This window comes from Pseudophryne corroboree, chromosome 1, assembly GCF_028390025.1.
Source record: "Pseudophryne corroboree isolate aPseCor3 chromosome 1, aPseCor3.hap2, whole genome shotgun sequence".
Lineage (NCBI taxonomy): Eukaryota > Metazoa > Chordata > Amphibia > Anura > Myobatrachidae > Pseudophryne > Pseudophryne corroboree.
This window is the reverse complement of record NC_086444.1, coordinates 58,360,927-58,375,177: the sequence shown is the minus strand read 5'-3', so window position 1 is coordinate 58,375,177 and position 14,251 is coordinate 58,360,927.

Sequence of the window (14,251 nt, the reverse complement as noted above, 5' to 3'; positions counted from 1 at the left end):
CATTGCGGCCCAGCCCATACTGCACAAAGCAGTAAATTCCTTGATAGGTAAAGTAGTGGCAGGGGCCATGATGATGCAGTTCAGTAAGAATGACAATGGCATCATCAAGCCACCCGGCTGCCCACGTCACTCATGATAGGAAAATGTTCAGAAAACCCCGGCATTTCCACACTTATATAAGAAGTGAGTGGACACAGTTGTCAATTGTAGGTACACCGCGTGCTGAAATGGTGCCCAGGGCGGTGCCCAGTGCCCCATGCCCTTGTGGCAGAATGGCTGCTGACCCATCACGCAATGGTACTGCCCATTTTCCCATGAGGAATAAGAACTGACTGTTCTGTTATTATTGTCATCTTAGCATTGCAATAACAGGGGATTGTGCTTTAAATATTATATTATTATTATTATTATTATTATTATTATTATTATTGTTGTTATTTCTATTTTTTTATTTCTTTTTCATTTTTTTCTGTTTATTTTAATATATGCATAACTGGAAGCTAGTAATCTGTAAGTAAATGATGCACTGAGATTTCTAATTAAATGTAAATGTGACTTAAACCTAGAAATAATGATACAGGCAACTGTATTTATAAAGGTGAGATCAAAGCATCTATTTATAATTAAATTCCAGTTATATGAATTTAGGATGGGAAGAAGGCACTGACCCCCGGTAACAGCCAATCTGCAAGTACTACATACATATATAGGGCGTAACTAGACCAGCCTTTGCTGGGTAACCAAGGAACAACCTTCCCTTACTTGGCCAGCACTGGCACTGCATCTGAGACAGAGTCCAAGCCGCCCCTAGGGTATCAGCCTTCTCACAATTATGAAAGGGGAAATGCCTGGTAACTGCCCTTGTGTCCAATATGTCCGGCCATCGAGCAGTATCTGCCCAGGCTACATCCGATATCCAGGCGGGCAAAATACCAACTGTGGCATCCAGACACTTGCAAAGTACGGTAGGTAAGCCTTATCCCTTACCCCCCCCCCTTACCCTCCCCGTAGCCAAAACCTAACCGCCCTCCTACCGCAGCCTAACCCCATCCCCCCCCCCAATTGTGCCTAACCCTAACCCACCCTCCCCGCAACTTAAACCTAACCGTCCTCCTACAGCAGCCTAACCCTCTCAGATGGAGCCTAACCTTGTCCTCCCTTCTTGCAGCCTAACCCTCCCCCCCCCCCCTCCTCCTCAGCCTAACCCAGGGGTTTCCTAGCCCTAACCCACCGTCCCCACATTCTATCCCTAACCCTCCCACCACCGCAGCCTATCCCTAACCATCCCCCCGAGCCTGATCCTATGCCCCCTCCCCTCCCCCCCTTGCCATGGCTTACCTATCCTGAGTGGTGGCAGGATCCCAGTGCTAGCATTGTCATCCATGTTGGGATTCCTGGTGTTGGTAATCCCATCAGTGTTGGGATTCCAGTGTCGATATCCCGAATGCCGGGATCCTGACCGCACCCCATCTGCCCACCAAGCAGCTCTTCTGAAAGAAATTGTGATTATTAAGAACACACAACATATAACATTTATGGGGAGAAATATGAAACCTTGGAGAGAGAGAGAAAGTGGAGAGTGATAAAGTACCAGCCAAAAATGAGGGAGTGTGGAGATATTAAAATGGAATGAAACCTACCTCCTGTCAAAGGGAACCTAAAACATCTATATTGATTGACTCAGATACAAATCTAACATGAAGCCTGTCAGTAAATTACAACTACCAGCCATAAACTAATTCACGCTTTTGCACTTAAATGGCCCTTTCTCCTTAGTCTGGGCTTCCAGCGCACTGCGTACAGTGGCGGGTCTAGACTTAACTTTTAGGGGGGGCGGTTTAAGAATTATGACTCCTCCCCCTAATCATAGCCCCACCCACTTAGTAATGCCCTTCCCGTTCGCTTCTAAATTTCCTATTGTTGCCATTACTAATAAAATGTTGCCAGTTAGTGGAGAGAACCCTGCGCACTGGTGATACAGACTGGCGAATCGCCATTCCTTCCATCAGGGGTGGTAGAGGCTAAGACAGTAGGGCAATTTAAACATGCATGGGATAGACATAAGGATATGCTTACAAAGAAATAAGGATCAGATAAGGTTAGAGATAAAAAAAAATAATGTAAAAAAAAAAAGAAAAAGGGGCAGACTAGATGGGCCAAGTGGTTCTTATCTGCCGACAAATTCTGTTTCTACAGCACACAGAATGAGCCGAAATTCACATTATAGCACACTGTATGAGCTGAAATTCACATTGTAGCACACAGTATGATCCAAAATTCACATTATAGCACACTGAATGAGCCGAAATTCACATTGTAGCACACAGTATGATCCAAAATTCACATTATAGCACACTGTATGAGCCGAAATTCACATTATAGCACACTGAATGAGCCGAAATGCACATCATAGCACGCAGAATGAGCCGAAATGCACATTATAGCACGCAGAATGAGCCAAAATTCACATTATAGCACGCAGAATGAGCCAAAATTCACGTTATAGCACACTGAATGAGCCGAAATTCACATTATAGCACGCAGAATGACCCAAAATTCACGTTATAGCACACTGAATGAGCCAAAATTCACGTTATAGCACACTGAATGAGCCGAAATTCACATTATAGCACGCAGAATGAGCCAAAATTCACATTATAGCACAATGTATGAGCCGAAATTCACATTACAGTACACTGAATGAGCCAAAATAATGCAGGGACACATACACTTTAGTTAGGAGATGAGGGGGGAGACATGGAACACAGGCACTTTAGCTAGGAGCGGAGGGGGGAGACATGGAACACAGAGGGGGCACACACACACACTTACTTAAAGTTTGGAGGGTAGGAGACATGGCTGGCAGACAGTAACACCTGCTGCAGCCAGCAGCATGAGGAGTCGGATGGAGGCCGGGTGCCGCCGCGGCATTGGGAACGAGGTGGAGAGCGGGCAGCGCGGCGGGGGACGGGGAGAGAGAGAGAGCGTCCTGACGCGCGTACAGGAAGGAGGGGGCGTGGTCAGAACAGAGGCCGCTCAGCCGCTGTATGCGCGTGAGGACGCTCTCTCTCTCTCCCCTCCCCCCCCGCGCTGCACCGCTCTCCACCTCGTTCCCAACACCGCGGCGGGACCCGGCCTCCATCCCGGTGCCGGTATGTGTAGGGGGGCGTTCGCCCTAATCGCCCCCCGCTAAATCCGCCACTGACTGCGTATGTGTTACCTGTTAAAGCCAGGTCGTGCATACTCAGAGGGGATCATGGTAAGAGTCCTCTTAGCGCTGTCAGCCAGTATCGCTGGGGAAATGAGTGTCACTCAGCTACCCTGGCGATAGTTTAATGGTAAATTGGGCAAAATTTTTCCTTTCACTCTGATAAGATGATAGAAAATGTTATTTATCTCCCAGTTTTAATAAATAGGGGAAAATATATTAAACCTTCTAAAGAGTGTGGAAGTTGCCTATACCAAGCTTCTAGCTAACATTTATACAGTACATTCTATAAAGTGATAGGTACATTAGAAGCTGTTTAAGCAAAGTTTGATACACCTCCCCCACAGTGTGTCATGCACTTTTATACATTTTTATTGGCAGATGAAATTATGGGTGAGACTGGTCTCCGGTGTGCTGAATATGCAATGATTGCGGCATAGGACAATTTGATTGACAAACCATAATTATCTCACATGCCCTATAGTGTGATTGTCACTGTTCTGAGAAACTCAATGATTAATTCATTGACTACTAAATAGTACACGACAAATATAATTGTTATAATACTTATGCACAGATATAACTACCTACAGTACTTTCAGAATAATAATTTGTTTTATGTTTTGCTGAACATTAATATGTAATATCAGTTACATAGCTGACAATGATTTGCAAAAATAAAGGAAGAAAAATCGAACAAAAAATGTAAATAATAAACAAGTCTGTATGAAATAAAGGGGGTCATTCTGACCCGATCGCATGCTGTAGTTTATCGCAGCGGTGCGATCGGGTCAGAACTGCGCATGCCAGACGGCCGAAGGCCGCTACAATCGCCTCTGCCTGATTGACAGGCAGAGGCGGTCACTGGGTGGGGGGGGGGGGGTGGAACGGCAGCGTTTGGCCGCCGTTTCGTGGGCGCGGTCCGGCCAATGCAGGCGTGGCCAGACCGAACGGGGGCGGACCACAGCGGCTGCGTGACATCACATGCAGCAGCTGCGAGCCGGAAGCAATGAGTAGCTCCCGGCCAGCATGCTAAAGCTGCGCTGCTCGGGAGCTACTCTTGAAGTGCAAAGGCATCACCGCTGTGCGAAGCTTTTGCACTTCTGCGGGGGGGGGGGGGGGGGCGGCACTGACATGCGGGGCGGGATAGCCCTGTGCTGGGCATCCCCCCGCATGTCAGTGTGAATGATCGCAGCTGTGCTAAATTTAGCACAGCTACGATCATCTCGGAATGACCCCCAAAATTCAGTGTCAGAGTATTATCAGCTCTCAGCAAATCACAGTCAGAGTTTTGCTGGGTCACGTCAAGAGCTGATTAAGACCTCAATGGACCATAAACAATGTGCTGGTTTGGGCCTCTTTTATCCTGCTGTTTGTGAAAATAATCTAAATATCAAAATGGGTTAGGGTAATGGGGCGTGGTATAGAGGATCTACAGTAATTAAATAGAATCTTTTGGATCTCTCTTCATAAAAAAAGTAGCAAAAATAATGGGATTAGCTATTGGGGACAAGCTTTTCATAACTCATATGTGATTTATAGCCAAGAAACTTAAGCGGTTCCAATGTATAGATAGTGTCTAGACAGACAGTCATTAGGTCGACCCCATATGGTCAACATGCATTAGGTCGATAGGGTCAAAAGGTCAACATAGCAAACCCATGAGGGTATGTTTGCAATAACTGTGGTCATATATGATGAAACATAGAAAAAGAGAACCAAAAAACTCAAAAAAATTGTCTACTTTTTCAATGGCCTACCTTTACAAGGTAGGCCACCACCACAAGGTACCTACCACAAGGTAGGCCACCACCACAAGGTACCTACCACAAGGTAGGCCACCACCACAAGGTACCTACCACAAGGTAGGCCACCACAACAAGGTATCTACCGCAAAGTAGGCCACCACCACAAGGTTCCTACCACAAGGTAGGCCATTGAAAAAGTAGACACAACTGTTTTGAGTTTTTTGGTTCTCTTTTTCTATGTTTCATCATATATGACCACAATTATTGCAAACATACCCTCGTGGGTTTGCTTCGCTCACCATGCTTCGGGCAAGGTGACTCAGTCTGCTACAGCTGCGCTCGGCACAAGTTACTATTCCTAATCATAGTCCACGTGGATGGTAAATCAAGCGACAGTTCAAAAATATGTGAAAAACCCCTAAAAAACTTATGTCAACCATACTGTATATGTTCCAACTACAGCCAAGTCGACCTTTTTAATCTGTTGACCTTTTGTACCTGTCGAACTTAAGCACTGTCTACCTTTTACCTGTCGATCTGTTGACCCTGTTGACTTTTTGACCATGTTGACCATATGGTGTCATCTATTGACTATCTATCTAACTTTGAAACCTGGGTAATGTTGGTTCCCCCGTGCCCACTGTGACTTAGGCAGGAACATAGGCTAATTAATGGATTAACTGGTTATGTTTGTGTCTAAACTAATAAATATATCTGGTGCCACTGGTATAAAGGCGCAGCTGAGCATTGATGGACCTGATGAGATTTCTAAGAGCAGAGGAAAAATAGAGGACAGGAGGGTGCTAAGGATGGTCATAATGGGAGAGGTAAAAAAAAAATAGTGGAAGGTAAAGTTGGGGATCTGTTAATGAAATGAGAACTGATCCAATAGAGATCAAACTCAAGGTGACTAATGGAATAGATAATTCGAAGAAGAACTGGGTGCTTGACAGTGTCAAAAGCAGTAGATAGACCTAAGAGGATGAGAACTGAGATCTTACTATTGACTTTGGCAGTGAGAGGGTCATTGATGACCTTAGTGAGAGTGATTTCTGAAGATTGTAGGGGATGGAAACCAGAAAGGGAGTGGAAAGAGATGACTGTTGTGAGCTGGAGTGAGGCTTGCACACAATGAACTGAACGGTTGTGCTGCATGCAGACAATGGTTTTCCATGGACAGCAAAAAAAAAAAAAAAATTCTCCCATGGGAAAATAAATTTCAGGAAATTGACAAACGTAGGAAGAAATAAAATGTTCCATCTAGACTTTCCACTGGCAGTGTCAGGATGGAGATAATCCGCTTTTTCGCTGATCCACCTCCTCCCTCCACACAGTCCTTCTCTGACTGCCTCCACGGCCCTCCTCTGCCCTGCACCCAGCTGTAGCCCCTACAGTGTGTGGCTAGTTACTGTGGGCCAGCCCCTCCTCTGGGACCAACCCTGGGACCTTCTCACCTCTCACTTCATATATAGATATGACTATATCTATCTCCCTCAGGTAGGTGGTGTGGCGGGTAAGTCCAACTGCCCCTGAGTGGGTGACATTCAGCAATTTAGGGGTGCCAAAATGAGATTAGATTTTGCCGCCGAACCTAAAAACATTGTGGTGCCCCTGCCCTTAAATGCCAACTTAATGGCTATAGGATAGTATGATATACCATCACAGTACAGTACGTTCAAGCATGTGTTTATTTTCTCAAATGGAAACCTGGCAATGATAGTCAGGCCACTCACGTGTGCCAGAATGAGTTCATAGTTTCTATCTGTATTCTGATTGATGAGTTGCCCTGTGTCTGTTTTATGTCTTTCTTTTATTAAAACATTCATGCATATATTGATGAATGCCTGTTTACACTCACACACAGGTTTCATAATTATATATTGTTGCTGGAAATGTAACATATGGTAATTAATGCAGCTTTCCTTAATCTGTATACAATTTACATTTTACATTTCCAGTTTTCATCTACTAGCATTCTAAGATTTTAGACTCCGCAAGCTTTATCCACCGCAGGTTTTAGCAGAGAGGCTTGCCCCCCACACACAGGAAAATTACATAACGTGAGAGCCTTGATAATAGAATAATCAAGTACATTTACTAAAAGGTGATAAGAGTACATAGGTCCAGATCAGGTCACTGTATGACGAAAATAATGATCACTAAACATACTGTATGACAGGAATTTGCTGTATAAAATGAATATGACAAATGTAATATAGTAGTGAACAAGCAATGGGCAATAACTCTTTCTAATAGTTGTTGAATGGTCTTCTTAATCTTAACTGCTGCAGCACCTCTTTGGCTATAACAAGGAAAATTGCAGTCTCTCAAATGTCTGAATATACTACACACTAAACACATCGTATCCTTTGCAAAACATTGATATAATGAAATAGTCAACATAAATTATTACACACATATTTAGCAAAAATATCAAAACTAATCAGTTTACTCTGACGTGCGCACTAAGTGGGTTATGCAGAGTTGTTAGCAAACCAAAAAAGTTAGCAATTGGGCAAAACCATGTTGCACTGCAGGTGGGGCAGATGTAACATGTGCAGAGAGAGTTAGATTTGGGTGGGGTGTGTTCAAACTGAAATCTAAATTGCAGTGTAAAAATAAAGCTGCCAGTATTTACAATGCAAAGAAACAATATAACCCACCCAAATCTAAATCTCTCTGCACATGTTACATCTGCCCAACCTGCAGTGCAACATGGTTTTGCCCAATTGCTAACTTTTTTAGTTTGCTAACAACTCTGAATAACCCTCTAAGTTTTGTTGTTGCAATACTCTGTTGTTGGACAATTACTGCCTAATAACACACATATTTTTGAAATCCACAATAGGCAATAGTATTGGGATTATCATCTATGGTGGTCTTTTCTGATTCAGGAAACAACAGCTTTGGTTTGCTAAAGACAAGGCATATTAAACACTTTTCCACTTTCAATGTGACAATTATCTTCAGCATTTCACAGTTTCAGTAGCACAGTATCAAAGTGCTTGTTAATCAGTTTAGGATTCACACAGAATGGCTTCCTCTCTTTACATTTTTAAACTCAGATATCTACAGATTGTTAGTTTCCTGGTGCTCAGAGCAAGGGAGATGTTGCGTAGTGAGTCCAGAGCACCAGAACGTGATGCTGAAATAAGGTGTGGTGTGGAAATAGCCCCTAGCACCCTACCTCCATTGTTTCACCCGTGTGGTCAGTTCACGCCTGAGTGACTATGGTTTCTTGGGCCCAGGGCAGCCGCGTTTGAAGGGCAGATTAGGTCTGCCCAACTCCGATGCCCCCAGGTCTTAGAGTGAGACAAGGCATGAACTGAGACAGGATAATAACAAGGGGACCTCTAACTAAAGCAAACAGAAGGCTAGGGGCTACTAACAACTCTAAAACTAAATATATGTGCGGCACGCCGCCAAAGGAAAAGAACAACAAAGGAAATGCTGTCCACACGCCGACACAATACTGTTGTGTACCGGCGGTGACAGCATAAGCAGAACCCTCTGCAAAACACCAGTAACAAAATATAACCAAAGAATACTGCGGCCTAGGCCGACGGACGCGGCAAAGCCGCTACTCACTGACCCGGTACAAATACTGGCAAATGGACAGGAACCCCCAATGCAGCCGACACAGACTCTCAGAACCGGAGGACAGGCAGAATCCCAAACGACAGACCTGTGGACACCAAGAAGCCAGACACTCGACCAGGCACAGACAAAGCCACAGGACTTCTGGACAGGAACGCTTCACGGCAGGACACGGGATCAGACACTGGAACCGACACAGGAACCGACACTGGAACCGACACTGGAACCGACACTGGAAGCAGCTAGACAGACACTGCTAGACAGGAGCTCAGGAACTGGCAGGGACTAGCTCAGAACTCAAGAACTCTGGAACTATCATCAGCGTCTGTGTATTGCACTGAGCCAGAATATAACAGAGAGTCCTAATTAATTATGTCGTGCAGCTGCCCTGCTGCACAACTGAGAGGTGCAATTAACAGACAGGTGAGGCTGAACACATGGGAACAAGCTGCAATTACACAGACTCACCACCGGCAGCAAACAAGAGTCTTCTTAAACCAGAGCAATGGGAAATCCTGGCCTGCAAGACAACTATAAACATAAAATACAGAAAACAGGAATGAACCACTACCTGTGGTTCATAACAGTACCCTCTCCTTAAGGGTTAGCTCCGAACACCCCATGACACCCACGGGGAACATAAACAGAAGTATAACATAAAATACATAACCAAAATGCAAAACAGGAATGATCCACAGCCGTGGCTCATAACAGTACCCCCCCCCCTTGAGGAGGGGTCAAAGGACCCCAAAATTCAGGTTTTCCAAAACAAGGTATACATTAATAAACCTGACACTGGAACAAACAGACAAAGACAAGAAACAGAAACAAGCTGTGGCAACAGCTTGTAACAGTGCCCCCTCTTGATGGTGGCCACTGGACACAAGACAAGGAAAAAAAATCTTTTTTTTTTTTTTTTATATATCAAGGCTAGAGTCAATACTTATTTCTTTTTCTTCTTCTTCTTATTTTTACAAAGTTCTTGAGGTCTGACCAAGGTAATTCCCCAAACATTGTCTGAACTGATGGTACCTCCCAGCAAGGCTGGGTTCAAATCAGAGATTGGTTTCTTAACCTTGGGAGCTGAACTTTCAGGCAAAGTACTACTATTAGAAGAAGACAGAAAAGCACATCCTGCAGTCAAAACAACGGGCTGAGACTCTTGTGCCAAGTTTACAGTATACGGTGAACTCTCAGCAGATAAGACGGGTGACCTAGAGGAACCTGAACCAATTTCTTTGGAACCATATCTTGTAATAACTGCATCACTGAATGCTGGGGGATCCTGAATAATGGGATCTTCAGTTTTCATTAAATTGGATGCCCACTCAAAAGGCTCCCCTCTAAAGGAATATATCAGATAGAGCACAAGGTTCTCTGAAGTGATGCCCAGAAATGGTCTAGACAACATAATGATGTAATAGTGTTTGTAAAGCGCCAGAAATTGGACTAAGTCCCCATCAAAGATTATAGATGTTGAGATATCAACAGAGTCAGGATCTGCTTCCTTCCCATCTGACTGACTAGAGTGCTTTGCTAGGACCTGGTCACTATTGACCTTACTCGAGGCTGAGACTTTCTGAACCCCACCTGGGGCAGTGGCCCTCGGAACCCCACCCGGGGTAGTGACTTTCTGAACCCCACCCGGGGCAGTGACTTTCTGAACCCCACCCGGGGCAGTGACTTTCTGAACCCCACCCGGGGCAGTGGCCTTCGGGAACCCCGCTGGGGGCAGCACCTCGGATTCTTTTACTGGGACCGGGCCGTCAGCCTCCCTCTCTGGGACCGGGCCGTCAGCCTCCCTCTCTGGGACCGGGCCGTCAGCCTCCCTCTCTGGGACCAGGCCGTCAGCCTCCCTCTCCGAGTCGATAATTATCGAAACTTCTCCGGGACAACGACTTCCGGGACTTTTGCTGAAGCTATAACCTTCAGAACCTCCACTAACGCTATGCCTCTTGAGTCCTTTCCTGGGGAAGCGACTTCTAGACCCTTCTCTGGGGCTGTGTCTCTCGACACCCCACTTGGGGATATTACTTCAAAGATCCCTTCTGGGGTTTTGCTTCTCGAGTTCCCTTCTAGAACTATGGTTTTAGACACCTTCTCTGGAGTTGCGCTTTTCAAGTCTCTACCTGGGGTAACAGCTTCTGAGACCCCTTCTGGTATTGACACCTGAGCTATAATATTCGATGTCCCTCTATGACCCAGGGCATCGGGTACCGCTCCAGGACTCTGGGCATCGGGTACCGCTCCAGGACTCTGGGCATCGGGTACCGCTCCAGGACTCTGGGCATCGGGTACCGCTCCAGGACCCTGGGCATCGGGCACCGCTCCCGGACCCTATGCATCGGGCACCGCTCCAGGACCCTGGGCATCGGGCACCACTCCAGGACCCTGGGCATCGGGCACCACTCCAGGACCCCGGGCATCGGGCACCACTCCAGGACCCCGGGCATCGGGCACCACTCCAGGACCCCGGGCATCGGGCACCGCTCCAGGGGTTTGCAACTCTGCTTCAACAGGAAAATCAAGAGAGGAGAGAAACATTCTCCTTTGGTTCCTGAATCTATAATGGGGCTCCCTAGCCCAAGGACCCCAATCATAGGACAGAGTGCTTTTTAGTGTGGGTTGTGTGACAAGTACCTCTGCCACAGTAGAGACAGGAGTAGGTCTTGTGTCCTGACTCAACTTGGCCAGAGGGCAGGACTTGTCGCCACACTTTGGCTTGCGCAACTCACAGGTCTGCAGATAGTGGCCTAAACCCCCACAATATAGGCATAAATGTAAGTTTCTGCGACGCAGACGCTCCTCTTCTGAGAGCCTGGGCCGCAGAAAACTTTTAAACTTTTTCTCTCCTACTGAACCTGAGGATTCTCTTGTCACCATTTTGTGAGCAAGAGTCTCTTTAGAGGTAGATGAACTCTCAACGACTTCTGGCAAGATAAGCAAAATTTTAGTCAGAAGGTTTTGCAGTTGCTTTAAGGATTGCTGCAAAACTTCCAGTCGCTCAGGTTTCAAAGCACTGAAAGCAGAGTTCAGGGCTGAGAGAGACGCCTGCAGGGCTTGCATAGTTGGCATAGGAGGATTTTAAACTAGACAAGACAAGACTAAACTAGACTAGACAAGACAAGACTGGACTGGATTTTTTGTTTTAAACTAGACAAGACAAGACTGGATTCTGCACACCGGACTGGATTCTGCACACTGAATTCTAGACAGGACTGGATTCTGCACACCGGACTGGATTCTGCACACTGAATTCTAGACAGGACTGGATTCTAAACACCGGACTGGATTCTGCACACTGAATTCTAGACAAGACACTGGATCAAAAAAGAAAAAACTACTATTTAGCTTTGTTTCTTTTTTGTTGTATGGCTGGTGATAATGTTAGGTTCCTGGTGCTCAGAACAAGGGAGATGTTGCGTAGTGAGTCCAGAGCACCAGAACGTGATGCTGAAATAAGGTGTGGTGTGGAAATAGCCCCTAGCACCCTACCTCCATTGTTTCACCTGTGTGGTCAGTTCACGCCTGAGTGACTATGGTTTCTTGGGCCCACGGCAGCCGCGTTTGAAGGGCGGATTAGGTCTGCCCAACTCCGATGCCCCCAGGTCTTAGAGTGAGACAAGGCGTGAACTGAGACAGGATAATAACAAGGGGACCTCTAACTAAAGCAAACAGAAGGCTAGGGGCTACTAACAACTCTAAAACTAAATATATGTGCGGCACGCCGCCAAAGGAAAAGAACAACAAAGGAAATGCTGTCCACACGCCGACACAATACTGTTGTGTACCGGCGGTGATAGCATAAGCAGAACCCTCTGCAAAACACCAGTAACAAAATATAACCAAAGAATACTGCGGCCTAGGCCGACGGACGCGGCAAAGCCGCTACTCACTGACCCGGTACAAATACTGGCAAACAGAACAGGAACCCCCAATGCAGCCGACACAGACTCTCAGAACCGGAGGACAGGCAGAATCCCAAACGACAGACCGGTGGACACCAAGAAGCCAGACACTCGACCAGGCACAGACAAAGCCACAGGACTTCTGGACAGGAACGCTTCACGGCAGGACACGGGATCAGACACTGGAACCGACACTGGAACCGACACTGGAAGCAGCTAGACAGACACTGCTAACAGGAGCTCAGGAACTGGCAGGGACTAGCTCAGAACTCAAGAACTCTGGAACTATCACCAGCGTCTGTGTATTGCACTGAGCCAGAATATAACAGAGAGTCCTACTTAATCATGTTGTGCAGCTGCCCTGCTGCACAACTGAGAGGTGCAATTAACAGACAGGTGAAGCTGAACACATGGGAACAAGCTACAATTACACAGACTCACCACTGGCAGCAAACAAGAGTCTTCTTAAACCAGAGCAACGGGAAATCCTGGCCTGCAAGACAACTATAAACATAAAATACGGAAAACAGGAATGAACCACTACCTGTGGTTCATAACAGTACCCTCTCCTTAAGGGTGAGCTCCGAACACCCCATGACACCCATGGGGAACATAAACAGAAGTATAACATAAAATACATAACCAAAATGCAAAACAGGAATGAGCCACAGCTGTGGCTCATAACACAGATATACCCAGTGATTGTGACTATTCACGGCAATACGGGTGTGATAATCATACCTGCAAATGGGTGTGTGTCAAATGCATGGTGCATACACAGGGCAACTAAGCTGCGTGCCCATGAATAGCTGCATGCCATGATGCGTGGATACGTGTGCACTAGGGTGGTCCATTTTTTTTTCAAAAATCGAATTTAGGTTCCCCACAAGGTTGCTTTTATTCCAAACATGCTACCTAGTATTTGTGCCAAATTTAAGCCCAATCGTATAATATTTAGAGGTCGCTAGGATTAATTGCTTTTGAGGGTAAAATTAGATATAAATTTACTTTTTACAAAAGTTATTTATTGAAAAAAATGAACAAGTCAAAACTATTAAAACAAATAATTTAAGGTAATATACCGAAGGTTTTACTCGCCCATTGTCATCTGCATGACATTGGACTTAGAAGCAGGAATTTCTTTGGAGGTTGACTAAACGAAGAAGATATTATTTCTGCTGTTCATTTTTTGTAATACTAGAGTCAATGCAATCCCTCGCTCTGCATGGTCATTTACAACTTTTAATTGGCAAACTTTTTCTCCCATTTCAATATAAACTTCATCCTCCTTTCACTCTGTGGGATGCTTTGTGAGGAATGATGCAGCCTTTTCTCATCCTTCATTGAGTAATAGATCAAAGAAAATGGTAGTCCGTTGGGTAACAAAAGACTCAAGTGCATTTTGATGGTTAAACCTTTTACCATCAAGTCTTTTTAACACATTTGCTTTTGGTGGTAGGTGAAGATTTTTAACCATTTCTCTTTTAGACTCAACTGTTACTCACAAATCAAAAAAGCTAGACCAATCAAATATTTAGAAAAATACCAAAGATGACAACAAATGCTTCTTATGCAGCTGTACTAATCTTTCTATTTGGAAAGTGTTTGATGAGTTTAATAAGATTAACATCATTTAGAGGGGCTTTATCTGCTATGGGGGCTTCATTCCAGTAGCGGCCATATATGAGACTTACAAATAAAGTTATTTCAGCCTTTGCCATCCAACAAGCCTGTTGTAAGGCGCCTTGTGCATGAAACGTAACAACATTTTTATATACCGTATACTGTAT